Genomic DNA, 7,663 nt, shown 5'->3' with positions numbered 1-7,663 from the left:
TTAAATATAATCATAGCATTTAAGTTCATAATCAATCAAATTATTATCAATATTACTACAAGACGACAAATGACAAACGTAAGATTAAATTATGGAATGAAATAGAATGAATGAATAAGAAAGTGAGAGAACAAATAAGAAGTCACATTCCTATTAGTGAATGAAGGTAAAATTTAATGAATTATAACCTGAGTTTTCATTATATTTATCTATTTGTATAATGAAGATTGAAAGATTGTATGATGAAGAATGAAAGAATGAATCATAACATAAGTAACATAATTCAGGTTGTACAACAAAATAAATGAGCCACAATGTAAAACAAAAAAAAACATAGAATCTCATCTCTCTTTCACTCATCTCTCTCTCATCATTAGTAATAAAATGATAGAGAGAAAATATGGAACAAAGAAGAAGAATAAAGGATAAAGAGATGTATCAAGAGATAATAACAAATGTTATGGCGTGGTGGAGTGTATTGGAGGTGGTATAATTCTTTGAGTGAGAAAACTTTTGTTGTGATAGTGACATGTGGCAATTCAAGGAGGTGATGACACATGTATGTGATGAAACTTTTTTTTGTTATATAGGTCATAGATAAATTCCAACCACCTCATCAATTGCCACATGACATCTCCTCCTTCATGCCACCTCATCAATTGCCATATGTCATTTCCTCCTTCATTTTCCCCTCTCCTAAATGGTTCCATGGTAATCATATGTACTTTCTCACGTTATATTTGTCCTTTCTTGACAATTGTTGCATTTAATACATTTTATTGCATTTTATCTCATATCTTTTAAAGGCTTTTTTATTGCATTTTTTAAGATGTAATACCTTTGAATTGTTATTGAGATCTATGACGCTCTCTTTCTCTTCCAACATTCTTTTTCTTTAAACAATCTTTTTTTTCTCGAGTTTCATTTCATATGTATCTTCATTATCATCTTTTTTCTTTCTCTTTCAATCATCCTCTTTAAAGTGTATTTATTTATTTATTTTGTAGATCTGATCTTTAATACATTTTTCATTGATTTTTTTGTTTATTTTATAGATCTGTTCTTATTTTATTATTGATTTTTTGTATAATTTTTCATTGATTTCCTTATTTTATAGACGTGTTCTCATTAATTTTATTATTTTGTAGATATATTCTTCCAGCAATTTTCTCCTATAGCGTCTGAAAAACAAATGTATCTTCCTCAAGGAAGGTCAAACCTTCAAAACATATGGTAAGTACCCAATCTCCATTATATTATACATTCACTTACAATATTGATTTTTCATTGATTTTTTGGTTTATTTTGTAGGTCTGTTCTTATATTTTGTTGATATATTCTTCCAGCAATTTTCTCCTTTAGCGTCTGATAAACAAATGTATATTTCTCAAGGAAGATCAAACCTTCAAAACATATGGTATGTACTCAATCTCCATTATATTATACATTCACTTACAATATTACATTTATTTGTCTATTTATTTTTGTTAACAATATATTTATCTCCTCATCTTATCTCATTGTTATTATTTTCTCTCTTTATTTATAGTTTGGTTCTTCCCTCAAGCATCTCTGCAAGTTAATTTTCTCTATTCATATATTTTATCTTACTTATATATTCAAAGAATCATTATTTTAATTTTTTGTTTTGCATGTTTCAGAAACACATATTGTTAGTCATCATCTTCGGAATTTTATTTAAACCTCATTACCTTATTTAATTGTTTGCTTAGAAATTTGTATTGTTTGAGTTGTCAACAATACAATATAATGTCTTTGTTCTTTATTTCTCGATTTTTAGCATTCCTATATATGATTTTTTCATATGTCTTCATTTTTATTACATTTATTTATTTATTTATGATTTTCAAATTTTAAGCAATCCTCATTATTGACATAAATTTGTAGAATTAAAAATAATAAATTTTGATTGTGATAATCAATTGATTTGATATATATTTTGTTTAAATTATTTATGATTTCTAATTTTTAGGCAATGCTACTTATGCAGATAAATTTGTGCAATAATAATTAATTTTATTTTGTTTTAACACCATATATAATATAACATATGATTCAAAAAACTCATGAAGAAATAGAGTAGTTTGAATTTTTTGTATAAGTTACAGAAATAGAATATAAATTTGTGAATCAATTACAAAATAGAAATAATCAATTACCAACATAAATCAAAACATATCATAAAGAATAATTATTATAAATTATAATGGAATATAACGTAAATCATTCGTTATAAACATGCATTAATTATTATTTAATTTCTACTTTAAAATTATGTATTAAAGTTGTTATGAAAATTTGAAAAATATTTGAAATACATTAAATGGAATTAGTTGTAGTTACACATTTAAATAGATGTTAGAACATTATCAATTAATATCATTCAATCATTTTTAAAAGATAAATAGTAGGAAATCAATCTTATTACTCATAGAAAGAATAAACTATGACATTATAATTAAGATGGAAATCAGTTGAAATTTTTCTTCACGTAAAAATGATGGACAAAGAATTTATTTCATAAAATTAACAATTTTTAGTACTATTTAGAAAAAATGTAGATAATTCTCTTACTTTCCTAGAATTATGGAATTGTGGCATTAATAACGAAATAAAGAATTTAGAGCAATAATAATGATGTTTGAGGGTCGTAAGATGATATGATAGTTAAGCTGAAAGAGTTTAAGGAATGAGGTGGATGAAGTTGTGGGTTCGAGCCTCACCCATAGCAAACTTAAAACAATAACAAATGAGTTATAATGTGATTTGATTGTTAGGAAAAGAGTGAAGGAGATTTCATATTTGACTATCACCCACAACAAATACTAACATACTAATTATTATTAATTGAAACAATGTGTTATCATATTAATTTTTTTTAAGCAATCCTCATTATTGACATAAATTTGCAGAATTGTAACTAATAAATTTTTATTGTCATAATCAATTGATTTGATTTATATTTTGTTTAAATTATTTATGATTTCTAAATTTTAGGCAATGTTAATTATGTAGATAAATTTGTAGAATTATAACTAATAAATTTGTGCAATAATAATTAATTTCATTTTGTTTTAACATCATAAATAATATAGCATATGATTCAAAACTCATGAAGAAATATAGTAGTTTGAATTTTTTGTATAAGTTACAGAAATAGAATATAAATTTGCGAATCAGTTTCAAAATAGAAAGAATCAATTACCAACATAAATTAAAATATATCATAAAGAAGAATTATTATAAATAATAATGGAATATAACGTAAATCATGCGTTATAAACATGAATTAATTATGATTTAGTTTCTACTTTAAAATTATGTATTAAAGTTGTTATGAAATTTTGAAAAATACTTTAAATACATTAAATGAAATTTCTATAATTAAGGAATTGGGAGTACTAATTATGGAGCAGAGATCTATTTACTATAAGAGTAAGTTTTTTACACTTACTCCTTATCCTAGTCATCAATTATAGGGATAACTAATAGTTTAAATCTACTCACTAATTCAAACAATTAGATTTCTCTATAATTGATGGCTAGGGTATTCTTGTAGTTAGTGGACCTCTCCTCTTAATTACGATGATTTAGTTTCTATTTTAAACTTATATATTAAAGTTGTTAGGAAATTTGAAAACATATTTTAATTATAGTAAATGTGATACTTAGTAATTACACATTTAAATAGAATTTAAAATGATCCCAATTAATATCATTTAATCATTTTATGTGTTATCTGTCACTCCCTATGGATCATTAATATATTATTGTATAAAAACTATATGGATGAAGACATATAATCAAGACAATGATATAATTTTAAAATATTATAATAAACTATTGTAGTTGTACATAATCGCTAACACAAAAATATAATAACATTAGTATGTATTAGTTAAATTATAATTTTTTTTACAATTCTCATAACTACGTCATTACATATCTAATGACATATACATTTGTTAATTTTGATAATCCAATAGATGTCATAGTTCAAAGTACTTATCCAATCTACAAGATCGCTAAAAAAATAAAGAGTTTTTATAACCAAAGAGTTTTTATAATCCAATTGAAGTTATTGAACAAATCAGTGTTATGAAACCCGAGCCGGACGTCAAACCAGCAGAGATTCCGTATTAGGTTTAACCGGTTTAAACGGTTAAACCGTCCGGTCTAACCGGGTGATTTCATACATAATTAATAATTTTTATTTATAAATATATAGTTATATATAAATGTAAAACTTTATATAATTAATAATTATGTATAATTATATTGAAATAATATCTCTTTATTTTTTTTTGGACCGCAGTAAAACAAAATATTAGAACATTGTCCCATTTTTTTTATTTTAAGTGAGCCGTCCGGTTTACTTCCCGGGTTAATCCGGTTTAACCGGGTTTAACACGGTCGGACCGAATTTTTTCCAGTTCAAAGTGGTCCAACTCTCATCCGGTTAAGATGGCAAACCAAAGCCGTTTTCAAGTCCGGTCAGCGGTCAGACCGGTCGGACCGTCCGGTCCGGTCCGGTTCTAACAACACTGGAACAAATACATGATTTTTTTGGTTTAATTCAAAATAAAATTTTTTATACTTTAATTCAATCAGTTATTAAGTTGAAGCAAATATTTCTAAACTTCGCAATATTAGGTGTTAAAAATGAATACAATAATTTTGATTCTATTGATATGTGTAATACTAATGATGACCAAAATTCAACTTATTAACTCATCATATAATTAAGTTTTTCCACAATATTATATTGTGTATATTTAATATTAGTGATGTTGAACAACGAATGACATTGAATTTTGAAAGATATATCAATTTCAAAATAACAAAATTTGAATTTGTTCCTTATCTTAAAAAAATAATATAGATATAATATATATATATATATATGTTCTTAATCATATGGTAAAAAATATCGCCCATGCATTCGCACGAGTAACTTGCTAGTTTAATATATGTGTAGAATTAAAGAAAATTGGCTCACTGCTCAAGAGAACTCCAGTTGGCTAGTTGGTAATGGTTAGAAAATCAGGTTTTAGAGGCACAATTGGTTGGGTAAGCCTTTGGTTGAATCTCTAACAATTCCAATGGAGATGCATCAAAATCTATCTACATCAATGACAGACTTCATCATTGATTCCAAATGGATTATTCCTTCTACTTCCCTGAAATTTCAAACAAAATTACCAACATCCTAATCTCACAAAGTCAAGACAAAATGGTTTGGCAAGGAACTTCTGATGGTTTGCTCACTATGAAAATGTTATTTCTCATTTAACTACATTAGCTAACAAGTTAAACTGGTGCAAAGTTAATTGGTCTTCTGCAATTCCTCCTTCCAAATCTTTCATAACCTGGAGATTGATTCAAATGAAACTTCCAAATGATGAAAACATGAGGAAAAGAGGATGTGAATTAGTTTCTATGTGTAATCTCTGCAGGGAGGGGTCAATCTGAAACTTCTGGACATTTATTTTTGCAATGCCCCTTTGCTTATTCTCTATGGAACTGGTTAAGTAATATTTTCTCAATCTAGTTGGATAAATCATCTATAAACTCAATTCTATTAGCATGCAACATGAACTAGAATCCTCAGATAAAAAACATTTTAGCTGCAAGCATCACACATGTTGTTAATACTGTTTGGTATTGCAGGAATAAAAACAGGTATGAGGACAAAATTATAAATGCAAACCAAGCAATAGCTAAGATTAAAGTGACATCTCTCTTTCTGGTTTTTCTTGCAAGACCTGTGCAAATTCTTCTTTAAGAGACTTTCACATCCGTAGAGATATTAAGGTTCCTATTAATCTCAATCTTGCTCCAAATTTATTGAGGTCATTTGGTGTCCTTCTCAGTTGGGTTGGATCAAAGTCAACACAAATGGGGCTGCTCATGGATCTCCGGGCATGCTGGAGGAAGAGGAGGAATTTTCAGAGATAGCTTGAGTAATTTTCTGGCTGGTTTTGCTATGTAGTATGACATCCAAGAGGCTCTTTATGCTGAACTTATCACAACTATTATGGCAATAGAATTTGCCCACATCAAAGGTCAGAATTACTTATGGTTAGAGTGTGATTTAATCTTGGTTTTGAAGATTTTCAAAGGTAAAGCCATGGTCCCTTGAAAGCTGCAGAATAGGTGGTCTCGGTGGAGGAAATTAACATCCCTTGTGAACTTCAAAATCTCTTATTTATTTAGGGAAGAAAATTCTTATGGAGACAAATTAGCTAACTCTAGAGTTAGCTCTAAATCCTTCAATTGGTGGAACACAATGCCACTCTTTATTCGTAAGGAGCTATCTAGGAATGCTTTAGGCTTGCCTAATTATAGGTTACAAAAACTTGTAATCGGATCTTCTTTGTATTTGGCTTTGGTTGTTAATATAGTTTCTGTGGTGTAGTTGCACCATCAGCCTTAAAAAATGTGTAAATGATAATCAAGATGTGGTAGTAGTGCGACCGTGACAATAATGATGTGGTAATATGGGATGGTGGTTATGGTGATGACTACAATGATTATAGATTAGTGCATGTCTACAATGTGATAATGATAGTGATGTGGTAGTGGTGGTGAAAATGGTGATTATAGGTATGGTGGTGATGATAATAATATGAAGGCAACAATGTGAGGATGATGGTAACTATCAGGGGTGTAAGTGGTTCCGGTTTAAACCGCGAAACCGATGAAACCAAACTGAACCAAACCGCAAAATGTGGTTCGGTTCGGTTTGGTTATTTTTTAAGGAACCATTTATGTTCAGTTCGGTTTATGGTTTTAGAAATTTAGGAACCGTTGGAACCGAACCGAACCACATACTAAAGAAATAAATACTATAAAATGATGTTCTATTGTTGTTTAAATTCTTCATCCAATTTTGTGTGAATTGTAATGTTATATATATACTAAATTGTTATTATAGTAGTATTATATATGTTATTCCTTACTAAACTGTTTTCTAGTATCACGATTTGGAACATATCTTTCAACTTTTGTGGTATTGAGTTTGAAACTAACATATACCATGTATTGTTATACATGTATATATGTCTTACTAATTATGAATTGTAAGGTTATATATATAACTATTATTATATTTTACTAATTGATATATTTGTTACTGGTAGATATATATGTTACAAATTGTGGATTGTATTATTATATATGATAATTCATTTTTTCTCAATAAATTACATAATTGTTATACATGTTACTAACAAACCATTATGAGTTTCAAATTTTTTACTCATCTATATATGATTCATAATTTTTTATAATAATAATAGTAGTTTTTTTCCTTTTATGGATAAACAAAATCTCTTATAATACATTTTGAACTTGCAATTGATGCAAAAAAAATTATAAAAAAATAATTGAAAAACCGTGAAACTGAACCATTCAAGAGCGGTTCGGTTCCTATAGTTAAATTTGCGGTTAATTGAACGGAACTAAACCATATGTTTGTGTTCGATTCAATCACTAAAATGCACCAAAAACTAAACCGGATCAAACTTTTACACCCCTAATAACTATGATGGTAGAGATGAGGTGGACTGTTCATGATGATGATGTGGTGTAGTGGTCAGGGAGATGGTGATAGCTAAAGTGAAATGATGGTGTTGGTGAT

The 7,663-nt window shown here is 27.8% G+C and overlaps 1 protein-coding gene across 1 annotated transcript in view; it reads left to right on the top strand.

Moving 5' to 3' along the window:
• Nucleotides 1-7,452, top strand: part of LOC109328396 (F-box protein SKP2A-like) — an 11,860-nt gene extending 4,408 nt beyond the window's left edge. The window contains exon 6 of the mRNA XM_019561848.1: nt 7,442-7,452. The gene's annotated coding sequence lies outside the window, so the exon portion shown is untranslated. The remainder of the gene's footprint in view (nt 1-7,441) is intronic.

Source organism: Lupinus angustifolius, chromosome LG15 (genome assembly GCF_001865875.1).
Source record: "Lupinus angustifolius cultivar Tanjil chromosome LG15, LupAngTanjil_v1.0, whole genome shotgun sequence".
NCBI classification, from domain to species: domain Eukaryota; kingdom Viridiplantae; phylum Streptophyta; class Magnoliopsida; order Fabales; family Fabaceae; genus Lupinus; species Lupinus angustifolius.
Note: the sequence above shows the minus strand (reverse complement) of the source record. Positions and strands in the feature narration are given on the sequence as shown.